Raw genomic sequence first — 23,875 nt, 5'->3', positions numbered from 1 at the left:
GAGCCTAGCGGTCGCCGCTCGCTGCCGAGGGCGGCGGAGAGCAGCGCGGTACCGCAGCGCCCGGCCCGGCCCGGGGGGAGCCCGTCCGCGCTTGACACGGGGTAAGGCGCCGCCGGTAAGCGGCGGGAGCTGGGGTATGGCGGGGTACTGCGGGCGCGGCGGTGGCGGTGGCGGCTCCTCTAGGCCAGGAGGGTTTTGCCGGCGGGGATGGGGGGGTCCGCGGTGGCGCCTGAGGCCGTGCAGAGGCCGGGCCGGGCGCGCGGCCGTTGCGCCGAGCCCGCGGTGGGGGCGGCCGGGGCCGGGGGCGCCGCTGCCATCTTGGGGCGGAGCGGGGCTGGGGGCGCGCCCGGCGCGGCGCCCGGGGAGCGCCTGGGGCCGCCCGGGGTTTCCTTCTGTCCCCCGCCTGCCTGTCCTTTGCCGTCCCTCGCCTCGGCTGCTGTTGGGTAACGGGGTTTGTGCACCTCGGGGGTCGCCGGACCCCTGCCCGCGGCGCGCCCCTCTCTCCTGCGGTCGGCGCTTTTGTGCGTGTCGGGGCTCGGAGAGCTGCCTGCCCGCCCCCCGCCGCTCCTGCGGGCACCGCTGCGAAGGAGAGCAGCGGGGAGGCAGGAGGGATGTTCTAAGGGTGGTGGGAGTAGCGAGCAGGCTTCTGATATTACCCTGCTTCTGCTCCCCTGGAATACTTGACAAAGGGCTATCCGATGTGGCTCATGTCCGTGGCCAGATAGCCAAGCTGTCTCTTTTTGCTCTTGTCTCGGTCGCCAGCCCCTCCACATCAGCAAACCTTATTTTTTCCTCGTGCCATAGAGTGCACCCTTTATGTAGCTACCTGCTGGAGGGGGCAACACGCCAAAAATCTGCAATGTGGCTGCAGTAAGCCAGGTGTTCTCAGCAGGTTTGGTAGCTCTCAGCTGGATGGGAGAGCAGGTGTTATGGCAATCTGAGATTCTGGGCACCTCCCTCCTTTGCTCTTCTCGATAGTAGAAGTTAGAAACAAAAAGCTTATCAGTGTGAGCTCAGGATGACTAATTTAGTTGGGCATAGTCTAGAGGAGTCCCCTCTCTCCTATATTTCTCTGTCACTGTGAAAGTGTCCTGCTCCATGCTGTCATTCTCTGGAGGAAGCACGCACGGAAGGCCATGGGCTGTGGGGCAGGAGTGGCCGATTAGCAGCGGTCACAAAGCTACTGGAAGGGTTTGCGTGGCTCAGGTGCCTCTTGGGTGGTGCTGCCGATGCCCCACCTGAGTGTGGGACAGAGCTTTGCAGGTGCATGACAGGGACCAGTACCCCTCCCCTCCAAACAATCAGCCTATAGAGTCCCTAATGGATTTTATTACTCTTAATGCTTCTGAGAGAGGCAGAGCCGACCACTCAGCTCCAGGAGGACTCCATTCAACCAGAAATAGCAAAGCATTACTTCTAATGACTGCAATTAGCTGGTATCTACGGAGGAAGGCCTTTTTCATCTTGAGCCTTTTAGTAGTAGGAATATGCTATCTTTATGGGGAGAGAAGTCCATTCTGCAGTCTTCACCTGGATACCATAAGAGCAAAATAAACATGAAAGAAGATGCCTCTGAGGGGGTTGGGAAAAGGCTCTGGTTTGACTCATAAGTATGTTTTGTTGCACTAAGTTTGCTCTATTTTTGTCTGTTCCTGTCTTTGGTAACCTTGGAAGGAACTGAAGCTACTGTATTTTCTGAGGGTGTCAGTTTTCATGTCAAGAAGGCATCACCACGAGGCTTTGCTATGCTCCATTTTCCTGCCCTTTGACCTGAGCGCAGTAAAGCTATCCTGAATTGTTCTGAAGCCATGAGTTGAGGCAAGAAAAGAAAAATCCTGAGTGTGCTTTGCTTCTACTTTGTGTGGGGGTTTAATTTATTTTTTCTTTCTGGGCTTAAAATATCCTTAGTTATATTTTTCGGCTTTCTGCAGTAATAAAGTGGGCTAGGAACTTGCTTGAAGGGGGTTTTATGTTGTTTATGTGGAAAAAAATCTTCAGGAAGTCTCTTCATTCTGAGAGCTAGAACTTCCAGAAAATCCCAGGTAGCCTGAGGTTTACAATAAAAGCCTGAGAGCTGGCAGTGCCCAGGCCCTGTTTTTTGTCTGTTGCTCATTACACTTTGGGTGAGTGTCCGGTCACTGGGAGCCCCGCAGCGTCCTGCCGGCAGCTTCTCTGCCCATCCGCACCGAGGTGCAGCCCCAGCCTGCATCCTTTCTGTAAGCAACCCATATCCATCCTGGTGGCCAGGGTGAGGCTGTGTGAAGATCCGAGGACTGCAGGCAGCACCTCCCGCTCCCACCGAAGGCAGCTGGGACCTGTGTCATCTGACGTGAAGCCTGCGCAGCCGTGCGGTGCTTGGGGAGGGAGGAGGCCCTGCGTGTAGGATACTCCGTGTGTGCTGCTAATTGCAGACAGCGCTGGTTATGGATCCTGTGGCTGATTTGCATATCAAAGCATCTGAGAGCTCTGCCGTGGGTAGGGATGGGCAAGGATGATAAAGCTTACTGGAGGCTGGGACCGGATCTTCCCCGGGGCTTTTTGTGGTGCACAGATGAGACAAGATGATGGGAGTGTTTGGAAAATGGAGTTTGTCTCCATGTCCTTGAATGACAGGGCCACAAAGGCTTTTTAAATCTAGCAGCTGCTTTCCAGAGGGTGGGAACCAAGCAATTCCTGGTGATAGTCCCTTAGGCTGCTCCTTCCCTGCCTCCTCCTGCCACTGAGAGCTTGCTGGGTAGCTCACAGTGTCGAGCCCTGCAGATGCACACACACTCCCCACCCCCCCATCATCCGGCAGCTCCTGCAGCAAATGGCCAGTGTGCCAGCCTGCTGCCTGTCCTCCACACTGCCTCTCACACAAGGAGCCAGAGGGCCCTGCTTGGAGCCTCAAAGCAAAGGGGCAGATTTCCTGCTGCCTGAATGGCTTTGCAGGGTCTCAGTTCTTTCCTGATGGCACAAGAGATGTTGGGGAGGGGAGACAGGGAATGGCTGAGCCTGGAATGGGCTGTGGCCTCTGGGATACTGAATGAGTCAGGAAGGTTTGGCTATATCTGATCTCAGTACAGTTGTCTGTTCTTCCTCCTAGCTCTGGAAACGTACCTGGGGCGCTTCAAGCTTGTTTGCAGGCTGAGCTGGAAACTGAAATGCAGGTTTCCGGGAAGGGAGAGAGGTGGGGATCCCTGTGTCTCTCTGCCACCTTGATCTTAGCAAGTGTGCTGCTGGTCCTGATGCTCTAGCTCCAAAGGACTGCACTGTGGGGCAGGTGGCCTGTCTGAAGGTAGCTCTGTGTTCCTTGTGGGAGTGCTTGCTGCCTGGAACTGCAGTCCTTGTCCTCTTTGCTGTGCCCTGTACAGCTCGGCCTCTTGCTGGGAAGACTCCTCACCTTCTTGTCCATAAGGCAAGTTGATGTGTGCAGGACCTGCCTTGAGCACAGCCTTCTCAGGAGGCACCTCTCTGCCTGCAGCCTTCGTCTTGTCCAGGGTGGTGAGTTGGGGGGCAGGCCTGATGCATTGCCTAGAAAGTTGGTTAAAAGGAGAAAAATAAAAATCAAGGAATGAGAAAAAAAATGCATATGTATGTATGCATTCTGCAACAGAGAGGGTGAGATTTGTGAAGTTGCTGCCAAGCTTGTAGAGTGAAGGCTTGCAGTATAAAATGGATTTTCTCTGAGCTTGCAGGCCTGTGGTTGGCACTGCCTTCTCACTTCATGTCCTTCCAGCATGGAGCTGGGTGTCTGCCCTCTGCTCCAAATACAGATTTGCTGCAGGAAGCCTGAGGCTGGCTTGCTATGAGAGCTGCAGAACCCTTTCCTCTGTGTTTCTCTGCACATTGCTCACTGCCCTTTTTACAGAGTTATGTTTGCATGCTACCTGTTCCTTGCACATGATTGCTAAGCAGTCCTGGAAAGGCTTCTGTTCTCCCTGTGGTTCTTGCGCTTTGCCCATCATTCTCCCTCTGTTTTCACCTCCCTTCCTTTATTCGTTCTTAAAGCCAGGTTGGGGGTATGGAAACAGTTTCCCAGTATCCCAGTGCTCTTGTCTGGCCAAACTCTTGGAGTGGCTACAGAGTTTATATGGGCAAGATAAGCATCCTGCTGGCATAGCCCACTACATCTGAGCAGGGTCTCCTGTTCTAGATGTGCTTTGGTCTAACTGTTGATGCCAGCAGCCTCTGCCCACATGGTTATTGTGCTGGGAAGAGAAGAGAGCTCTTCTTTTATGCATGCTGGTTTTTCCCCAGAGAAATTGGCTGTTGGTAGTACAGGTCTGGCTTAAAGCAAGGTTTTGAAGATTCCCATTTCTGTTGGCTGTTTGTGCTGGTGCATAAAAGAAAGGGCTGAATCTCTTAGAAGGGCGAGACATTGCATCAGCACAGGAGAAAACAGTCACAGGGAGGATTCATGCTGCCTATTTTCAGTCTTCTGCTATTGCTTTTCTGAGCCACCATAGCCATGCTGCCTCTGAGCAGCAAGCATAAAAACCTCCCTCCCTTTCTCTGTCTGGAAGAATGACTGTTGCAGACCTTTTCTGTGTGTCTGTTCCCTCCCACTCCCTGGAAGGACTCTATGCCCCCAGAGCTAGCCATATCCCTTCCCTGGGTGTGCTCATTGCCTCTTCAGCCCTGTAATTTTTTGAGCAGAGAACTTGCTTGCTTTGACACCCCCTTCCCAAGCAATGCTCTCTCAGGTTTCTGTGCAGGTCTCTTTCCCAGCTTAGTGCAGAGGATCACTGTGCAGCTTCCACCGGTGATGTGACCTCTGGCTCTGTGGCCATGTGGTGTTGCCTGTGGGGAGGTGTTGTCCTTTTTCCTGTTGACCTGCATGGAAGAACTGTTCTGATGGGCTCCCTTAAATCATCCACCTGTCTTCTGATGTATTGCTGACATGGGTCGGGGAAGAGTGGTATTCTCATAAGTGTAGTTTTGCACAAGAGTGCATTTGGTGGGGGAGTTCTGTGCTGGCCTGGCCCTGCTTTTTCCAGATAAACAGTGGCCTTTAGTAGACTTTATTTCACGTCCCTTCAAAGTCAGAGGCAATCTTGGCATGATCTTGTACTTAGAGGAAATTCAGATGGCAGCAGGTCTTGTCTTCTGCTTTAAGTAATGATCACATCTGATGTTTTCTGCTTGAGGGCAGAGAGCGCCTGGCAATGACAGACTGGGGAGGGTCTCTGAAGATGGCCTCAGCATACTTGTGCTCTTGAGACAAATATGGTGCCTTTGGGTCTCAAGGAAGGTCTTAAAAGGGATTTATCCTTCATCTCCCTATGTTTATGGCCTACACTCCCTTTATGTGTAGCCGTTGAGTGTTGGGGGCTCTCAGGTGATGCTGGTAAAGCTAACATCTTGAGGATGTCTGTATACGCAAGTGGGTGGTTTGGTTTTCCTCAGCTCTAACTCCATGCTTGAGGCATAGACCTGGAAATGAATTATTGTTGTGTGTCTGCTGAGCTGCGGTTGCTGCCCAAGGACTCGCTATTACTCACAACACAGAAAAGGCAGCTTGAGTTGGCATTAGTCACAAAGTTATAAATCTGGGAGGAAGTAACTGGGTTTGCGGTGGATGTGAAACTTGGTGTGAACTCCCAGCTAGGGCAGAAGGAGCTGATGCAGCTCTTGGATAGAAGGACTTAGCTCCTGCAGGCGTGGAAAAGAGGAACAAATGAAATGTGACAGTAAGAGCTCTGTCTTCACCTTGCAAAGAAGATCAGGGGTGATGAGTTAATTTTAAAAAGCAAATCCAAGCACAAATCAGAACAGGTGACAATACTATTTTGGTAAATTAGATGTAGTCATATGGGCAAAGCCTTATGAAATTTCCCTGAAAGTACTTCCACACTAAGGCAACTTTTGCATGGTGAGCAGCCCCCAGAGAAAACATCTGGTGAAGGGACAGTCCAAGGTTTGATCCCTTGAAATACAGGGGAAATTAATGGGACTACATCCAGCCTGTCTTAATAAGCTGGAATAAACAGTGTTTGTTCTGTTAGGGAGGTGGGAGAATATGCCATTTAAAAATCACCAGCATCCATTTGGAACGTAGTGCATCAAGTTGGTCAACACCCCTGCCTTAGAGGATGGCCTGCGTTATAGCTGAGCGGGGGCGGTGGATGTACTAGACCTTGACTTAAGTCAGCCTGTCAGTGACCCAAGTGTAAGCCTTGTAAACAAATGAGGAAGGGGTAGGAGATAGGAAGCATGCCCCACGTGGACCCTCAACTAATGGCAAAGCTGTATTCTAAAGTTTCTTTGGCAATTGGTATTGCCAGAATTTGGAGATTGAGGATTAGTGCTCTTCTGGGGAGCAGAAAAACACAAGGAAAACCTTGTGCCAGGCTGTGTAAGGAATGACACCTCTAAGGTGCAGGAAGCAATAAGTGCTCTCCAGAGCTTTGTGCCAGGATGTGTAAGGAGCGACGCCTCTAAGGTGCAGGAAGCAATTAGTGCTCTCCTGAACAGAGATGAGGTGTTGCTGAAGGGCCAGGCTCAGATATAGATGCAACTCTTGGAGAAGGATGTGCGCAAACGAGAGACTATCCAGCAAAGCAATAGAAATTAAGGTCCTTAGGAATATGGTGTGGGAGGAAGGATGAGAAGAACTATGAGAAGGGCTGTGTAGCCTGAGTAAGAAAAGGTGGAGGAGGGAACTTCGTGGTCTTTAAGAATATACACTAATGTACATTTTTAGAAGACTGTAGTTGTGATGAGGACAGGGCAGGAGTCACTTTACCTGTAATAAGGGAGTTCAGACTTTATGGTTCCCTGTAATATCAGTTGGGATGGCAAAGCAGAAATGGAGACTATTTTGGAGGGTTTTATGGGGGTTGGGGTATTATATGTTAATTTTGGAAGGAATTAGCTGAAAGTCTGTAGATCTGGATGACTTGCAACTGGCTGTGCCTCAAGTGAAGAATCTTGACAGATGACTGTTAAGGCCTCTTCAAACCTGGCAGTTGTATGAAACATTTTATACCTGGAAAGGCAGCAATGAATAGCCCTAAGAATGAGACTGCACTGCCATAGATGATGCTGAGGAGATTGATACTAAAATACTCTGTCTAAATCCAGTGTTGGTGCTCAGAAAAGGCTGCTGAAAAATTGAACGCAGGAAAGTTACACTATTAGTCTGAGGCCTTAAGAGATAGATTTGTGGTGAGAAACATAAGGAGATTCAATCTGCTTATCTAATCAAGGAAAAGATGAAGGTGAGGCTTGGTTATCCTGCATAAGCATAACATGTCTTATGACTATGTATCATTAGCTTGTTGGAGTAGAAATGCCAGGCTATGAAGAGTGGCAAAAAAACCTGTGGTGAGATGCTGGGACTGTAGTCACCTTCAGAGCCATGTAACCAGCTCTGCCTTCTCTTGTACATGTGGAGGTCTTTGTCTGTTACTTTTCCAATGCATGGTTGTTCTCTGGGTTTCTTGTTCCCCTTGCCTGTTGCTCCTTAGTATCTAAGGCCTTTTGTTGAGACTCCTCTGCCTTATGAGGAGACAGCTCCAGTAAAACAAAGCACTCACCTGGCCCCAGCTTATGTAGGGTGATGCCCTGATAAACCTATGCCCATTCTCTGTGCATGTGCCTCTGGAATTGTCCCCTGCCTCTCCTTGTCCCATCCTGTCATCTGCCTCTGTCTGATTTATAGCATCCCTTCTGTGGTGCTCAGCTGCTTTGCCAAACAGGTACTTGAGAGCAGCCAGAACCTAACACCTCTCTGAACTCAGTACCCTGGCTGGTGAAAATGATTAGTGAAACCAAAGATCACCCTTGCCTCTGGTTCCTGCCAGTCTGTAATGCAGTGCTTTGTAACTTTGAGCTACTGGTTTATTTAGGATCATTATGCCTGTTTTCAGTCTGTGAGGTGATGTTTCTTCCTTAGTCCAGTGAACAAACCTCGGAAGGGAGACCGGGTGAGATACCGCAGCAGATGGCTCACTAAAATCTTGCTACATCCACAATTTCCCTTTCACTCACTAACGCTGTAATGCTGTTAAAAATAAAAATGATCCTGTGTGCCTGACAGGATGTATCCCTTGTAAATCCCTGCTGCATAGTGCTCCTGGAATCTCATGCTCTCAGTCTTCATATTTTATCACCACCCCGGGTAGGAGGGGAATTTCAAAGCTAGTAGATACCTCCTGACTATGGTTTCAAGTCAGGGAAGGCAAATGCTTTGATGTGCTTTAAGCAAAAAGAGGGGGAAACCCCCAGCATTTCACTTCTTTATTTTCCTTTCTTTAAAGCTTTGTTCTAGTTGATGAGAGCAGAGCTCTGGTTTGTAGGGAATAATGCCAGTGAGCCTTTGTTTTCATCTGAGGAGTTGAGTGCTACAGGATGGAACAGCCAAAGTTGCTCCAGGAGAGTCTTGTGGAGTAAGAGCCATAGCTCAGTTTTGCTTTGGTGGATATGAAGTGCGAGACACACCTTTGCAAATCAAGGGTTTAAAACCATGGTATGGTGGCAGTATTTGAGCATGACCTGGGCCATGTCTCTGGGGTGTGTTAGGGGTCTCCTCCAAAACAACTGCAGCTTCTGCTTTGTTTAATGTGTAGAACTGCCTGTTTTGATTACTCTACCGAATACATTATTTTAGCAAAAAATGCTCCTGCTCCTAAAGTCTGGTTTTATTCCACCACCTTAAAACACTGAGAAGCAGTTTTGCCGGTATAACTGCATCTCCATCAGCAGACTTATGCCTGTGGAGACATGTTGATTGCTTGGGTCTTTGCCTCTGTGTCTGACAGCTATGCTTGCAGATGTCTCTGGGGGTGGCTGGATGTGAATGATCAAATAGAATCTTTAGATGGAGATTGCAAATCTGGGGAAGAGATGGGGCAATCTTAGTAGAGGAGGTGGGCAGTTTTGTTGAGTTGTTTTTCAGAATACATGGACAGTGTAGGCAGAGGTAGCTTTGCTATTTGAACGGCATATATTCTGTCTTGTGTTGTTTGCGCTGCATTTCTTGGAACAAGAAAAGGAACTTTTAAACCTGTTTTGTGAAAGCAGACCTTTTCTATTTCAGAAAGAGACACCACTCCAACTCTTCCAAGCAGTGGTACAGGTAGGACTACATACTGTGGCTGTATAGGTGTGTGGTTGGAAACTCTCAGCCTAGTCCTGAAAAACTACTGCAGGGTGGTGAGCCTGTCTGGCCTGAGGCAAAGATGTCCACTTGCTCTTCCCTCTGTTCCACTCTTCTTCCCTCTGGTTGTCTCCATCCTGTCAGTCATCCTGATCATCTTCTAATTGCTTCTCAGCCCACTCCAGCATTTCAGAGCATCCTTTGACTTGCAACGAACATTTCTGATTGCAAAACCACCCTTTCTACCAGCTCCTCCTTTCTGAGCTGGCACTGGAGACTCCAAGAGCTCTGGGCCAACACCCTCTCCTCCTATCCCAGCGCCAGGGCTTAGCTGCCTTGTTATTCCTGCTCTGCCTTCCCACTTAGATAGGTGTACATTTTCATACCCTTTTTGCCTGCAGGAATCTTGTGGCAGGTGCGTTTCAGGATCAAGGAGGATTTGAGTCTCAAATGTGGCTGGAGAGCGGTGGTTTGGTATTGGGAATTTTGTTTCTTGGGTTTTTTGTCTGCCTGTACTTAAAGTACGTGTGTTGGAGATGGTGGGACAAGAGCAGCTGTCCCATCATTTGGTAAGTGAATAATCTAAAGAAGGTCCAGGAGGAAGACCTGCTGGTACATGTTGCTGCCTGCAGTGCTGGGGGAGGAGAACCTCCCGTTCCTTCTTGTACTGTGGTACCAAAGCAAATACCAGAGGGAATAGTCAAGATGTGGTTCCCACTCTCCTAATCTGGTGACAGTAAATTCCAGAGGAAAAGAAAAATGGTCAGGCATATGTGCTGTCTCTGTTGACATCCCCCACAAGGCTAGGGAATGACCTTGCCGTAACATAAACTTGAACCCTACCTCTTCAGGTAGGTGAAAACTAAAGGAGAAAATGTGACAGTGGAGACAGGTGGCAGATAGCAGGAGGAGACAATAGCTGCATGAGGTGTAGAATGTAGAGCTCATGGATGGGGAGTGGCAGCTGGGGACACTGAACGGAGCAGTCTCGTTCTAAACAAAGGTGGATGCTGCCTGCAGATAGGAGAGGCTGCAGTGGTGCTGGGATGGACTCCCATGACTCAGACTAGAGATGGATGGGGAATGTTTTATTCCCTTTTTTTTGTTTGTTTGTGTGTGCGCATGTTAAACTTGTAGCTTGGTGCCACTGCATCCTCCCTGGAGAGCTGGGAGCATGCCTGGTCCTGGAGAACCTAAGCACTGATCTTGGATGGAAAATTAAACTAGCAGTGACAAAACTTCATAAGGTGCGCTGCTGCCCACCTGGACATCTCCCTGTCTGCTTGGAGCTGACCAAGCTGGTAGAGGCAGTGTGACCCAAAAACATCTTTGGTTTTAATCATGTGGCTAGTTCCAAGGCAGGTGTTGCTCATCCAGGAGAGGGGTAAATTCACAAGTGACACCATGGCAGTGACAGCTCCCTGCTGCTTTTCTGGACCTTAACAATGGGAGCAGCGGTCGATTGCCCTTCGTTCCTAGTAACTCAACAGAGATTTCAGCTGACTAGTGTGCTGCTAGTATGTATCATCTGGAAAGTGGATTGTCTTCCCAGTGGCTAGAAATCAACTGTGTTACCTCCCTGGGAGGAGTTGTATGTGATTCCGATGGACAGAGGCATGGGACATATCAGCAGCACGCGTGTAGTGATGCAGCTGTTCAGGATGGGATGCTGTGGATCCATGCTGCTTCACTGCTGCTGTCTAAAGATGAGTGTTGGCTCCTCAGCCTGTGTCTCGGTGTGCTGGGGATGCCAAAGGCAGGCTGGATGCATGGCTGGGAGTATCAGGGTGTGAGTCAGTGCTGGGGGCGGGTGAATGGGTGCTGGGAGGAGCAGGTGGGCAGGGGTGGGGATGGCCGAGAGATGCTACATGGACATGTGGGAAGTGGGCATAGCGTGGGGACCCAGCAGTGGGTACAGAGGTGAACCAGGAGCATGAGGGGAGCAAAGGACCATGCTAGGCATGGGCAAAGTTGCTGATGCCTTCACCTCTGGCAATGCATGGAGTGCAGAAGCCTGCACTCCTGTTGAGCCATGCTGAAGGGATGGTACACAAGGGTAAGCTGAGTAGATGGCTTATAGCCAAAACTTGTTATGCAGTTGTCCAGCAGTTCCTGGCCCCTATGTGTGACAATGTCCCGTGTTTCAGTCATGCCTCTGGACTCCAAGCCTTGGCAGAACATGCACCAGAAGTCAACTGAGGCTTTCTGGTAAAGCCCCTGACACCAACCCTCCCTTGCCTGTTAGGAAGGGTTAAAAATTCAGAAATCAATCCAACCCCTTAATGTTAATATGCATTCTAGTCAGCCCATTTGAGGCTGGTAAGTGCAGTGGCACAGAAGAGAAATCTGGGGAAGTGTGCCAGGAGGTCCATTATGAGTTTGCTAGGGTGGAAGAGGTGTTGGCTGTTTGAGGGCAGGAGAGCAGTAACTTTCTCGAAGATGGAGAGGAAAATGTGGGGCTCTGAAAATTAGCCTGACATCAGGAGATGGCTGGATGCAGCCGGGAGGGAAAAATGGAAAATGTGGTGGTGACTCTAGAAAGAGTCAGGGACTGGCACTGATTGTTTTGCCTGGAGGGGCTTCAAGAATCTGATCTGCCACCATATGGGTGTACAGTTCAGTAACATCACGTGGGATCTGTTTCCAGCTACACAGGATGGGCTATAGCTTGGCACGGGGGAGAGTCTGCAAAATTCAAGGAGCCCTAGAAGGCACTCATTTCTTGCCTTCTCTTGCTCAGGAGCATATTCTTAGTATTGCTGGTGTGACATGGTGCCTTGGGGACGTGGGGTTGTAATCCTTTTCCTTCCCCTACCCTGCTTTGAGACAAGGATGAGCAGTGGGGGCTGCTTCCCCACCCACTGGCTGGAGGGGTTGTGGTTCCCCTGGAGATGGGCATTGCCTTGAGAGGCCCTGTCAAAGCACTGTAACAATCAGCAGTGCTTTATTGAGCAGCTTCAAGAGGGTCCCAGGAACTGTCAGGAGGTTTTCAGAGCCTTCATTTTAAATTGGTGCTTCTCAAGCCTGGAGCAGGCTGCAGTGGGATGCTGGCACACTCCTTTGTGCTGCATCTAATCTCGCACTTTCACAGGAAAATGTTCCCAGAGCTTAAGGGTCTGGTGTGAAAAAATAAGTGTGCCCTTGAGTCTCCTTGCATTGCTGAGGGAGCTGCAGGTGATCAGCCGATGCTGCAGCACCCATCCCTAGGTAACCCTCCCACGATCCCCTCATCTTCCCACGGCAAAAGAAAGTTCCCTTGCTCATGCTCCCTTGACTCATCTCATCCTCCACTTCCAACAGGAATGTGTTTGGTGTTAGTAAACATCATGTTATAAATAGGCAACTGATGCTATATTGGGAGGAGTTTTCTGTGGTGAGCACAGGCTTAGCAAAACCTGGGCCTGGAAGCTGTGAGTTGAGCTCAGGCATGCAGGGGCATTGGTGGTGCCCATCAAGGGGTAGCTGTGAGTGTGGCTGAGGGGATGCTTCCTGAGCTCCAGCTTTGTTTACCTGGCCTTGAGAAGCGATCCAGAACCTCCCACCCCTACCAGCCCTGCTCACTACAAGGATGTTGAGCTGCTGGAGCATGTCTAGAGAAGTACAGTGGAATTGCTGAAACATCCAGAGCACAAATCTAATTAAGAGTATCTGAGGGAACTGGGGATATTCAACCTGGACAAGACGAGGCTAAGGGTGGACTCGTGTACCTACCTGAAAAGAGGTTGTAGCCAGATGTGGGACAGTGTTTTCTCCCACCTAACAAGTGACAGGACTTAGGGACATGCCTTTAAGTTGTATCAGAGGAAGTTTAAGTTAGATATTAGGAAGAATTTCTTCAGTGCAAAAGAGGTCAGACGTTGGAACAAGATATCCAGAGATATGGTGGAATCCCCATCCCTGGAAGTATTTAAAAACTAAGCAAGGGATCTCTCTTTGTTTGCTGAGGAGTCACATGTACACATCCCTGTGCCACTTGGAGAGCAAGTGTTGACCCTAAAATGCTGCTGGGGCTGTGGATTTCTGATGAGCTGCAGTAAATGAGTCACACGCATACGCCCAGTGTGAGTGCATGAGGTGAAGCCCAGCAGAGATGTGTGTGGCAGAGTTGATCCCAGAGCTCCCGGTGTTGACTCTGACAGGACATGTCCCTGCCACCCAGACCTGCCCGTGGCAGGCACCACAGCCTCAGTAGAGACCCGATTCCTGTATGTGGGGATTCTTGGAGACTTTGACTGGGATGCTGGTCAAGTGGCATAAGCAGAGGGCAGGGTGCCAGTTGTGAAATTCCAGCCTTCTCACTCACAGAGCTGTGGCAGGAGTACTGTGACAAGTCTTAGGCATAAACAGGTGGGCAGGGACAGCAGCAGCAGCCAGGACAGGAGGCTAGAGAAGCTGCTGTTCTCCTGCACCCCTGTGCTTTCCCATTTCAAGCCATGGAGGACTAAGTGTGGCTGTCAGGTTTGCTCTGGGGGAGCTGGGCACTGTCCCCTCTGGAGGCTGGTCTGGGATGTGTTCCTAGCCCCAGCAGTGTAGGGAGGAAATGTGATGTACCCTCCTCAGGAGGTTGTGATTCAAGGAGGAGCTGTAAGTTAGCATGCCTGGATGTCCTAGGCAGGGGACAGCTGACTTTGCAGCCTTCCTCTGTACTAAATGTGAGAGTGGCTGAGGAAAGGAGCAGCAGGCTTCCCTAGGGAGGGTGGTAGTGGTGGATTGTAAAGTGCAAACTGAATCTGAAAGCTCTCTGGTTTGGGGGAAGGAGGCTTTGCTTGGTCTGCTGCTCAATTAAGCCGTGTTGTCCAGCCTTGCTCTGTATTGTCCAGGTTGTGTTTTAAGCCACCTAAATCTAATGCTGCCTAGGGCTTTCCTGGGCTTGCTCCTCAGAGCTGATTTGGGTGTGTTGGAAGAGGCATCCCGGAACAGCCTGATTGGCATGCGAAATGCGGCAGTGTGGCTACACTTTATCCATTGATAAAAAGCAAAATGTGCTGTAAGAGGCTCCTGCCTCATCTATAGTGTGTAGCACATGTCTTTCCATGCCATAATCTAAAAAATGAATATTAGGAAGCCTCTACCCTTGGTACCTGTAGGTTGTCTGCCCCAGTAAGAGTGCAGGAAATTCTAAATCATGCAGTTGCTTGGGATTACTCTGAGGGAGCTTGAGTGCTTCAGTGCAGGAGACATTTTCAAAATACATTATACATCAGCAGAGGTAACAAAGGTTGTGTTGATTGTGTGTTTGCATTTGCCAAGAGCCAATTGGCAAGCCCTGATGCTGATGATCCACAGCAAATCTGGTAACAAGGTTTGGGTGTTTCCCACTATGTAAAAATGAGATACTAAGATATTTTAACGTTTGTTGATATACATGGGAAAACTCAAGTTCTCCTTGTAACAGGTGGCAAAATATTGTGTTAAATTTTTTTTTTTTAGAAATTGGAAGATAAAACCAAACAAAACAAACCTTACTTTCCCCTCCCTCTGTGAGCAGTTTGGATACTGTGGGAGGCAGCTGGGCCGGAAGGAAATGGGAAGTGAGAAAACAAGGTAGGGTGACAGAGTACTGGGATATATGTATATTTGGCCACGATGTGACTGAAAGAGAACCCCTTGGCCTCTCAAGCTAAGAATGCAAAGTTGTGCTGCAGAGCACGGAGGCCGCAGTAGCTCTCCTCCCTCTGGCTCGAGCCTTGTCTGTGTTTGGGGTGTTTGGGCACAATACATTTAGAAATGCTGACCACACAGAGAGACATCAGCTGTGGAAACAGTCACACTGGAAAGGTGTGCTTGGAAAAATGACAGGTGCACAGACTTCAGCTTGAGGAAAGTGGAGGCAGGTAAGAGATGGCTTCTGTCAGCAAGGGATCTTCAATTGCATTGCTGAGAAGGGAGAACAGTATTTTTGAAGAAGCAGTGAGAAACAGAAGTAATGAAATTTGGAAGCAGAATCAGGAGAAATGGCATGCCTTTCAAGCCTGCCAAAACCATTTCTCCAGGAAGAGAAAAAAGCTTTCTGGTCTAGGATCATTTATTTAACCAGTTGCTATGAAGTGTACTGCAGGAACCTATTTGTCATCGTTAAAGAAAAATTCTACTTAAGCTTCTTAGTCTTTGCTGCCCCTACCTTGAGGCACCCAGCAGGGGCTAGGTTGGTAACTGCTACATATAGCCAGAGTGCAGAGAATGGTCTTGGAAAACATCTGGTGCTTGAAGCAGAGTACAGTACTCAAGTCTGTCCCTTTTTGGGTAAACACTTTAATTTAGCCATGTACTTATGATGACTTCAGTAAAAGTGTTTCAAGATAAGTATGTACTTGGGAGCTTTCCTGAGCAGGGGTCATTTCTTTTGCATGAAGATCATTGAAGAAATATCTTAATGAGCATTATCCTGTACGGTTGCCAGAGATTTGCATTAGGAGAAATACTAAGCGGTAATCTCATCTGGGTTATTAATTAGTAATGTATCTCAGAATTCCATAGTCTACTAGTTGTTTTTTTTAACTCATACTCTTGTGATGTGCTTGGGAAGGCCAAGTAACTTCATGCCTATAAAAAAATGCCTCAGCCACTGCTTTGGGTGGTTTCTTTTCATGCAGTACATGGGGTGTGTTGTCCCCATTCAGAAATGAGGTATGAAGCAGCATGTTCACTCCTGTGAACCAGCAGAGTAGGGTTTTTGTCTGTAGGTACCCTGATTCTTTGGAGTCCACTGACTCCTTTTTGTTTGGGTGACAGCCCCTCGTGCACCCTTCTGTGATGCTGTGCTTTACATCAGTCCAGCCAGGCAGATGCCCCTTCCATAGAAGATGAACAGTCAGGAATGTGATTTCTTGGTAGAAGCCCATGACATGTGTCAGTGCATGCTGGCAGTGTTGTGCTGTGTGCTGCTAAGTGTGTCCAGCAGAGGGTTAGGGTTCTACAGGGTGACCATCATATTTCAAGACTTCACACAAGGATGGAGACAGGAGATCAGAGATAAGTGCCATCTCAGGTTTGGGGCACCTGGACCCACCACACTGTTTTCTTTTGACATTAGAAGCCATCTGTGGAAGCACAGAGATTGAAAGGCTTGAGAGAAAGGTGATCTCAGGAAATATGGCCAGAATAAGGATTAAGGCGGAAGGGCTTGGCAGGGCAGACATGGTGGGATGGGAATAGCATAGCTTTTCTGAGCATGTCTCTTTCAGAGCTAATTGCTACAGGTCCTATCAGGCTGTTCACCACTGATTTGGACTCTTTTTAGGGCAGTGCTTTCCATGGAAAGCAACCTCCAGGTGTGCAAGCTGCCATACAGCAGCTCCAGGATATGATTCTTAGCTGCTCCTGGGTGTTCTCCAAACTCAAGCCCATGGAGTGCACCCATGTCTGTTTTCCTTTCAGTAGCAAAGCCCAGGAAAGTTTGACCACCTGGCTGGCATGCCTGAGGGGGCTCTCAGGTGTCTGCTCTTAGTTCTTCTATATAATGCTGGTCTGTCTGGGCTGGAGACCTCCAGCAGAGAGGTGAAGGCAGGAATGCCTTACTCCACTGTTTGGTGTGGTCCACATGGTTTTTTGAGGTGACCTCCAAGCCATTTCCGTCATATCAAGTTAAGATTTTGGTGGTCTTAGTAGATGTGAGCACCCTGGCTTGAGCTGGGGCTACGGGCAAGTCAAACTGCAGCCTTTAGTGGCTCTCGTGAGCTTGATATTTGCTTGTCTGGAGCTGTGCTCCATGGATAAACAGTGACTCACAGCAGCTTCATCCAGTTAAAGTATTATTTCTTTGTTTGCCCTAACATTGAGATAGAGCCTGGATTACATGAGGCTGACACTGCCACATCTTACTGAAAATTCAGTGCCCTTCTCCAAGTCCAAACAGCCATTTTATCTCGCACGCCTTTATCAGTGGGCCTAGGAGCCGGGCTGCTTACCTTGAAGTACCACTTCAGTGTTCCTTGGTCTCTGCTGGATCTCAGTGCCCAGTGCCCAACTGGCGCTTTTTTCCCTGTGTTCCCAAGCCAGGCCCAGCTCCTCTTGCCAAGCCCAATGGGGTGGAGCGAAACCATTGAAAAGAAGAGCCTGATCAGCATCTCTCAAGGGCTAGTGGCTGGCTGAGAGCCCAGCCTGGTGCATGCCAATGACTCCTGCCTGCAGACCCCAGCCCCAGCAGTCAAAAGCAGGCAGAGCTGCCCAGAAAACTCAAGAAGAGATAGGTGTTCAACCCTCATTTTTCCCAGCAGGTAAAGGTCATTGGGCACCTGTCTCCAGATTAGATCTCTCTGGCAACATCAGCGCAAATATCACGTAGAAGAGGAATTGGGACATCTCTGGGTCCTGATGTGCTAAGTGAGGTCCAACAGATCTCTTGGCCTTTGGAGCAAGGACAGTCCCAATGCTCTGTTTAATGTCCATCTGCCTCTGCTGTGACCTTTGTTATTTATTCAGGGCCCAGCAGGAGCTCATTATTGGTCTCTCATAACATCTGTCTCTTGCTGGAGTTCAATTGCTGCTGGGACAGAGTGCATAAGGGAACTGTGTGCTGAAGTGCCTCAAGGTTTTTCCAGTGGCACAGTTGTCCTAGTTTGGACATGTTTGTGGCCAAGGTTGCCCCGCTGCACTTGGTTGTACTGGGTGCCATGCCAACCCTGTGTGTAGTGCCCTGGTGCCATGGGTCATGGCTGTGCTGATGTTGCTGGAGCCCTGACTCTGTTGAGATTTCCCCAGTAGATGCAAAAAACAAATTCCTAGATGGTCTCCTATAACTATCCTGGCTTGCTGGCCGCATCCAGACCTCTTGCTGTGAGAGCCCTGTGCTGATATCTGCTGTTGTTGAGGAACAATTGAAGACTTTTTTTCCTTCTGCTGTTGCTGCCAAATCTCTTTACAACTCAGCATGAAGTCGTAAAGGGAGCTCAATTTTGCTTGCTGCAGGGCTGTGATTACCTTGACCTTTGGTGTTCAGCTGTGCTGTGGGTCCTGTAGACCAACTCTGCAAGGCAAGCACAATCTTAGGAATGCTTCAAGGAAGGTGGAAAAAGGTGAGAACATCCTCAGCCTGCAAATTGTAAACACTTGAATCTGCTTAAGGACCTTGGAAAAGAATCAGCCTTTATCAGTTACAGGAAGGGTGCCAGTGCCAGGATTTGAAGTAGATGTTCCTGTTTTAGGAGCAACACTGAGGCTGCTCCGGTGGAAGCTCATGCAGTACCTGGCAGCTTGTCCCTCAGTGCCCACGAGGGAAGGGGGTTCCCTCTAGCATGCCTGGTTTACATTCTGGGTGTCTGCTGCTGGATGAGAGAGCCAGGCAGGTGGGCCCTTCTCTGCTAATGCTAAGCTTGTACACCAGTGTGTGAAGGAGGGTTTTTCTATGTGCTGCTGTCTCCAGGGATGCTGCTCTAAGCATATGGACCCATTTTGCCACTGTTCTTGATTGATGTGTGGTTTCAATTTTCACAGGTCCCTATGAAGCAATTGCTCAAGAAGGGTGTAGTGGGTTGTCACTGGCTGAATGCTAGGCACCCACCAAAACCACTCTCTCTCTCCCACAGCTGGACAGGGGAGAGAGACTGTAACAAGGGGTTCCTGAGTTGAAAACTGGGAGAGAGCACTCATCAAATACCATCACAGGCAAAACAGGCTAAAATTAGAGATATTACTTGATTTTCTTGCTAACAAAATCATAGTAGAATAATGAGAAGTAAAATAAAAACCTTAAAAACATTTTCCCCCCCAGCTCTACCTCCTGTCCCAGTAATGCAGGGAGATAGGGAATGGGGGTTTGGGGTCAGTTCATCACCTGTTATTTCTACTGCTGCTTAGGGAGAGGAGTCATTCCCCTGCTCTGCTGTGGGGTCCCTCCCACAGGAGGCAGTTCTCTGGTAATTTCTCCAAGGAGTCCATCTTGAGAACAACAGCTCTTTGTGAACTACTGCAATGTGAGTCCATCCCACAGGCAACAGCACCCCTCAAACTGCTGCAGCCTGGGTCACTCTTCCGCAGAGTGCAGTCCTTCAGGGACAGGCTGCTCCAGCATGGTTCTTGTCTCCATGGGTCTCATGCAGGTTCTCAGCCTCCTCTCAGGCATTCACCTGCTCCAGTGTGGGTCACCTCCATGGACTGGAAGGAGATGTCTGCATCCCTGCTGCAGGGGCACAGTTGCTTCACCATGGTCTTCACCACAGCTACAGAAGAATCCTAGCCCTGGTGTCTGGAGCATCTCCCCTCTCTCCTTCTCCACTGGCCTTGCTGTCTGCATACTTGTTCCTCTCGCATGTTCTCACCCCCCTCTTCTCTGGCTGCAATTGCAACTGCACAACAACTTTTCTTTCTTTCTTCTTACATATGTTATTGCAGAGGAGTTACCACCATTTCTATGTGCTCCAGCCATGACCAGCTTTGGAGCTGGAAATGGAGGAAACTTCTGGCAACTTCTCACAGAAACCACTCCTGTAGCAGCCCTTCCCTGCCCCCCCCTCCTTCCTACCAAAGCTTGCCATGCAAACCTATCAGAAAGGGGCACAAAGCTTTTCTGAAGTACCATCCAGAAGAGGTAATGCCTCAATCCTGTACATGCTGAGTTTAGTGGTATCAGCTTAGGGCAGGAGTATGGGAGAAGCTTATCCCCAATAACTCCTGGCTGCTCAAGCAGCTTTCATGCTGCAGGGTAAGGGAATAGGGATGCTCTCAGGGCTGATGCAATAGGGTGTTCTGCCAGCCTCTGGTGAGGAACCAGCTGTAAAGCCCTGTGAGATGGCTTGGACTCCTCAGAGAGATGCTCCTTGCCACTTTTTGGTGACTTGCATCACCAAGGAGTTCATAGGCAAGTGTTTGTAACTGTGCTCAGTGAACAAAATTCTTCTGTCTTTGAATACTGTGCTGCAAGGAGGTAAAGACTTCAGTCATGCAGAAGAGAGGAGGAGGAAACAGTCAATGTGACCTTGAGAGACTAGATAAAAACCTGATTTTACAAGAAACACACATTTCACTCAAGAGGAAAAGCTGGGTGTAGGTGAGAGTACCTAGTCTGTGACTGGCAGGAAATAGATACTAGGCCTGAAGAAATATAAATATGTGGTACTCCCCTATACATGAGGGGATTAAGATCAGAAGCTTTAGAATGAGGTGAGGTTACTGATAAAAGAAACAGGAATGAGAGCTGCAAGAGTGCAGAGCTCCTGCTGAAAACATGCCCCTGTGCAGAAAGGACAAGATGGTATTTATTCACTTGAGAAATGGGGGAGACGTGGAAAAATTCAGAGTAAATACAAAATCTCCAGGGAGATTGGTTTGTGTTTATGCCAAACCAGATGTCATGCACCTGAACAGCTCTCCTTAACAGTGCTTGAAAACCAAAGTGATGTTTGTGCAGTAGAGAGCCTGTATGAATAGTCACTCTCACTTAAAAATGAAGTTTGGGAGAGCTAGCCTAGGGCAGGCCCACAGACGGGTTATAAGGAAAGTGTCAGCCATATATAGGTAGTATAAATGATGATAATAGACATGCAGGGATAATCAAGAAGGCAACCCATGAAGAACAGTCATTGTGCCACTGGAATCCATAAACTAGAAGCTGAAAACTACTGGTATTGTGAGGTCATGAAGTCTCCATCCTTGTCTTTGCTAAAAGTCTGCTGGGAATTGGTGAAGTTGCTGCTGCTGGGGTGTTGAATTATAGGTGAGGAAGCCCTTTTATCTGGGACTTACTCCCAACCATATAACTTGGTTACCATATGGCCACTGCTCTGCAGAATATACCGTGGGAGGTCCAGCACCTTATCAGTCTTGCAGCCCTAATGGTTTATTGTGTTTACTGAATCACTGTCAGCATATGCCTACAGGAAACAAGGGAAGCCAAACCATAAGAGGTACAGTACTTTAATAAAGTACAAGCTGGCAGACAAACTTGGTATCTTTCTGAGATTTATAGCCCAGAAACTTGAAGGGAAATGACAGGTAGATATATCTGTAACTTAAGTGTTTGATTTGGTAACTAATTAAACACTTAAGATTTATGGTAAATCAAGATGACTGTGATTCTGCCATGCAAACAGAGCTGATTGATGTGAAGAACTGTTTGATAGACTGGGCTTCCTCTTGATGGCAGAGGATGAATTCCGTGCCGTGGGCTGGGACACATGGATAGGTGCCTATGAGACACCATTGAGGATGTCCATGTGACATTGAGACTCCTTAGTGTTTATCAATAAGCAAACAAGATGGGACTGGGAACCTCTCCTTCATGGTGCAGAAATGCCAGATACCATGGCTGTGTTCTTCCTTGTAGCCAGATTGAGGCAGTCATGTTGCCTTGGCAGCAGAACTGCATCATGGTGGTGTGTGGGTGTCACTGTTCACCAGATCTCTTTGGAGGGGAAGAGACCATCATCAGCTCTTCTGTGATGGCCAGGCAGGAACAGACACCCCTTGCCTAGGAGCACCCAGTCCAAAGGGATGTGAAAATTGAGGCAGGAAGACAGCAGTGTGGACATGCAGCGTGGGAGCAAAACGCAGAGCTGGGGAGACCAAATTACCCTTAGGCTGAGGACAGATGAACCAGCTCTGATGTGAAGAGCATGAACCACAGCATACTGGTTTTCAAGCTGTGGTACAGCTCTTCTTGGCGTGTTACCTTATGTTCAGGGCATCATAAGACTCAAAGGCACTACCGTCAGATTGGAGGGAGTTCCTGTAAAAAAGAGGCATAAGAAAGACCTAGCTGTTTGGAGCTAAATCAGTATCACTTGGCAAGGTAGAGTGTTTTCAGTGGGTGAAGGCAGCATGAAGTGTTTTGCTGATGTTCAAAGGCAAGGCTTTTGTGATTATCCTGGGTGATTTTGAAAGGGACTGAGTTGTGAGGTAAACGGGTTCCTGACCTTCATGAAACTCAAACCTATGTTTTACATGGATCCAAATGCTCCCCACTGTTACAGACTACTACCATCTGTGCCAGGCACTGTCCCAGCTCAGGGTTACTTGTATGGTTTGCCGTGTTTACAGTTGTGCTGGGAACAGGACTGGGGTTCCTGAGCACTGGGATGTACACAGTCAGCAGTGTGCAAGCTGTCACAGAATGGAGCAGTGTGGCGTTGGGGCTGTGACAGTGGCAGTACCTGCTAACACCAACACTGGGAGTGAAGTACACTAAAGGAAGGTGTGATGGCCTTTAGTGATGCCCTTTAGGGGTAGATATTTGAGGCCTAGTGCAAAGCCAATTGGGAGCACTTCAGACTCAGGGCAAGGGTGCACTTAGTTTTTGTTGTGAAGAAGCCAAGACTACCAGATCAAAGCTTTGTGGACCTGGTGTTTAGTTGGCTAGTTCAGAGAGCTGAAATGTGCAGGGAGCTTTGTATTGACTGGAGGAAAGGAGACAAAGAGATGTGGAGCTTTGGCAGGCCCTCCTCCTTTCTGCTGATACAGGACTGGTCCCTGTTGTATGCTTGTCAGTGCTTTGCCCAGGCTTGTTGGAAATGCACCGGTAGCACGTTTGCTTCTTAATGCTTTTTCCCTTGGCCTGCAGATCATGTTCCTCCTCACTGCACCCAGCACATCAGCACTTCTCCAACTCTCAGCTGCCTGAATGCTCTGTGCCACGTCTGGGGCATGGTGCAGGACGGCTTTCCCACTGCTGTGTCTGCACCAAGAGTGGTATTTTCCGTGTTTAACTGTTGTACTCTGGGAAAGGCTGTGTGCTAACCTTTAATCTCCTTTCTCCCCCTCTGTCCTGAGGCTATTCCCTACTTACTTACTAGAGTCAGACTGTTCTCCCTATGGTCTGCTTGTGGCTGCAGCAGTTTGCTCAGAGCTCTGCTGGACTTTGCCACTTAGGTGCAAGTAACCTAGGTGACTGTTTGAGGGGGTGAGCAGGCTCCCTCAGCCTTGGGTGCCAACTGCTGTGTGAGGGTCCTTAAGTGTCCAGTGCAAGCAGGTCTGTACTGCCCTGGCAGGTAGAGGCTCAGGGTGGCACATCCTCTGGGCTCAGATCCCTGGAGTCACAGTGTGGGCTACCTATAGTACTTAGGAGACCAAGGGGACCCCAGAGGAACCAGTCTGAAAGGTACGGGCCATGTCCATAGCACCCTCCATGTCTGAGAACCAAAGCACACCTCACCTTCCTGAATGCCATCCCTCAGAGATTTAACAAGGTTTGAGTTGCTTTATTTTTAGTCTGGAAATTTGGTATTCTAGCCTCAAATCTGCTGTTTCCGGTTGCGTGTCTCTGCACCTTCAGCCTGCTGTGAGACTGTCACATTTCCACAAACAAATGTGTCTCTACTAGAGCACAATCTCACTGTTCTAATTACAGATGGAGTTATTAACATTTACTGGTGAGAAAACAAATGCACGTAGCTTGTGTGCTTACGTCATTCCGTCTGTGAGCTCAAACATCCGCTTTATTGATTTATATTTTTCTGCAGGCGTTTCTCCAGTCACCTCCTTGTGTCTGGCTGACATTAGTGGTGTGGCTGGAAGAACACAGACACTTACCCATGTCAGTGCATCTGTCTGCTGGTTAGCTGGCTGTCCAGCTCCTATGTCGCTCCTGCCTGAGTCCTAGCACAGTGCTTCCTCCTCTTTCTTCTTTTCCCCTGATGCCAGGGGTTTGGGAGAAGCTTCTTCTCTTCTGTTAATAGGGAAGGGCATAGAGTCCAGTATTGCTGAGTAAGAGTGAAAAATGCCTTTTGGCAAGTCTGTCTTTTGTGTTTCGAGGAAATCAGCATTAATTATGCAGAGTGCAGGAGGGGAATCCTCTGGGGCTTGCATGGAGCCTGGTTTGATGTCCTGCTCTTACTGTGTGTCTTTGGCCCCACTATATTTTAT

At 49.0% G+C, this 23,875-nt stretch overlaps 1 protein-coding gene across 2 annotated transcripts in view; it reads left to right on the top strand.

Moving 5' to 3' along the window:
• Nucleotides 1-3: 3 nt before the first annotated feature.
• The window catches only part of TMEM63B (transmembrane protein 63B), a 46,674-nt gene continuing 22,802 nt past the window's right edge, over nt 4-23,875 (top strand). Inside the window, exon 1 of one of the 2 annotated variants that reach the window (XM_033054520.2) lies at nt 4-101. The gene's annotated coding sequence lies outside the window, so the exon portion shown is untranslated. Of the gene's footprint in view, nt 116-23,875 lie in introns of both variants that reach the window. The other variant, XM_042779152.1, reaches the window with a different exon arrangement.

This window comes from Catharus ustulatus, chromosome 3 (genome assembly GCF_009819885.2).
Source record: "Catharus ustulatus isolate bCatUst1 chromosome 3, bCatUst1.pri.v2, whole genome shotgun sequence".
Taxonomy (NCBI): Eukaryota; Metazoa; Chordata; class Aves; order Passeriformes; family Turdidae; genus Catharus; species Catharus ustulatus.
Note: the sequence above shows the minus strand (reverse complement) of the source record. Positions and strands in the feature narration are given on the sequence as shown.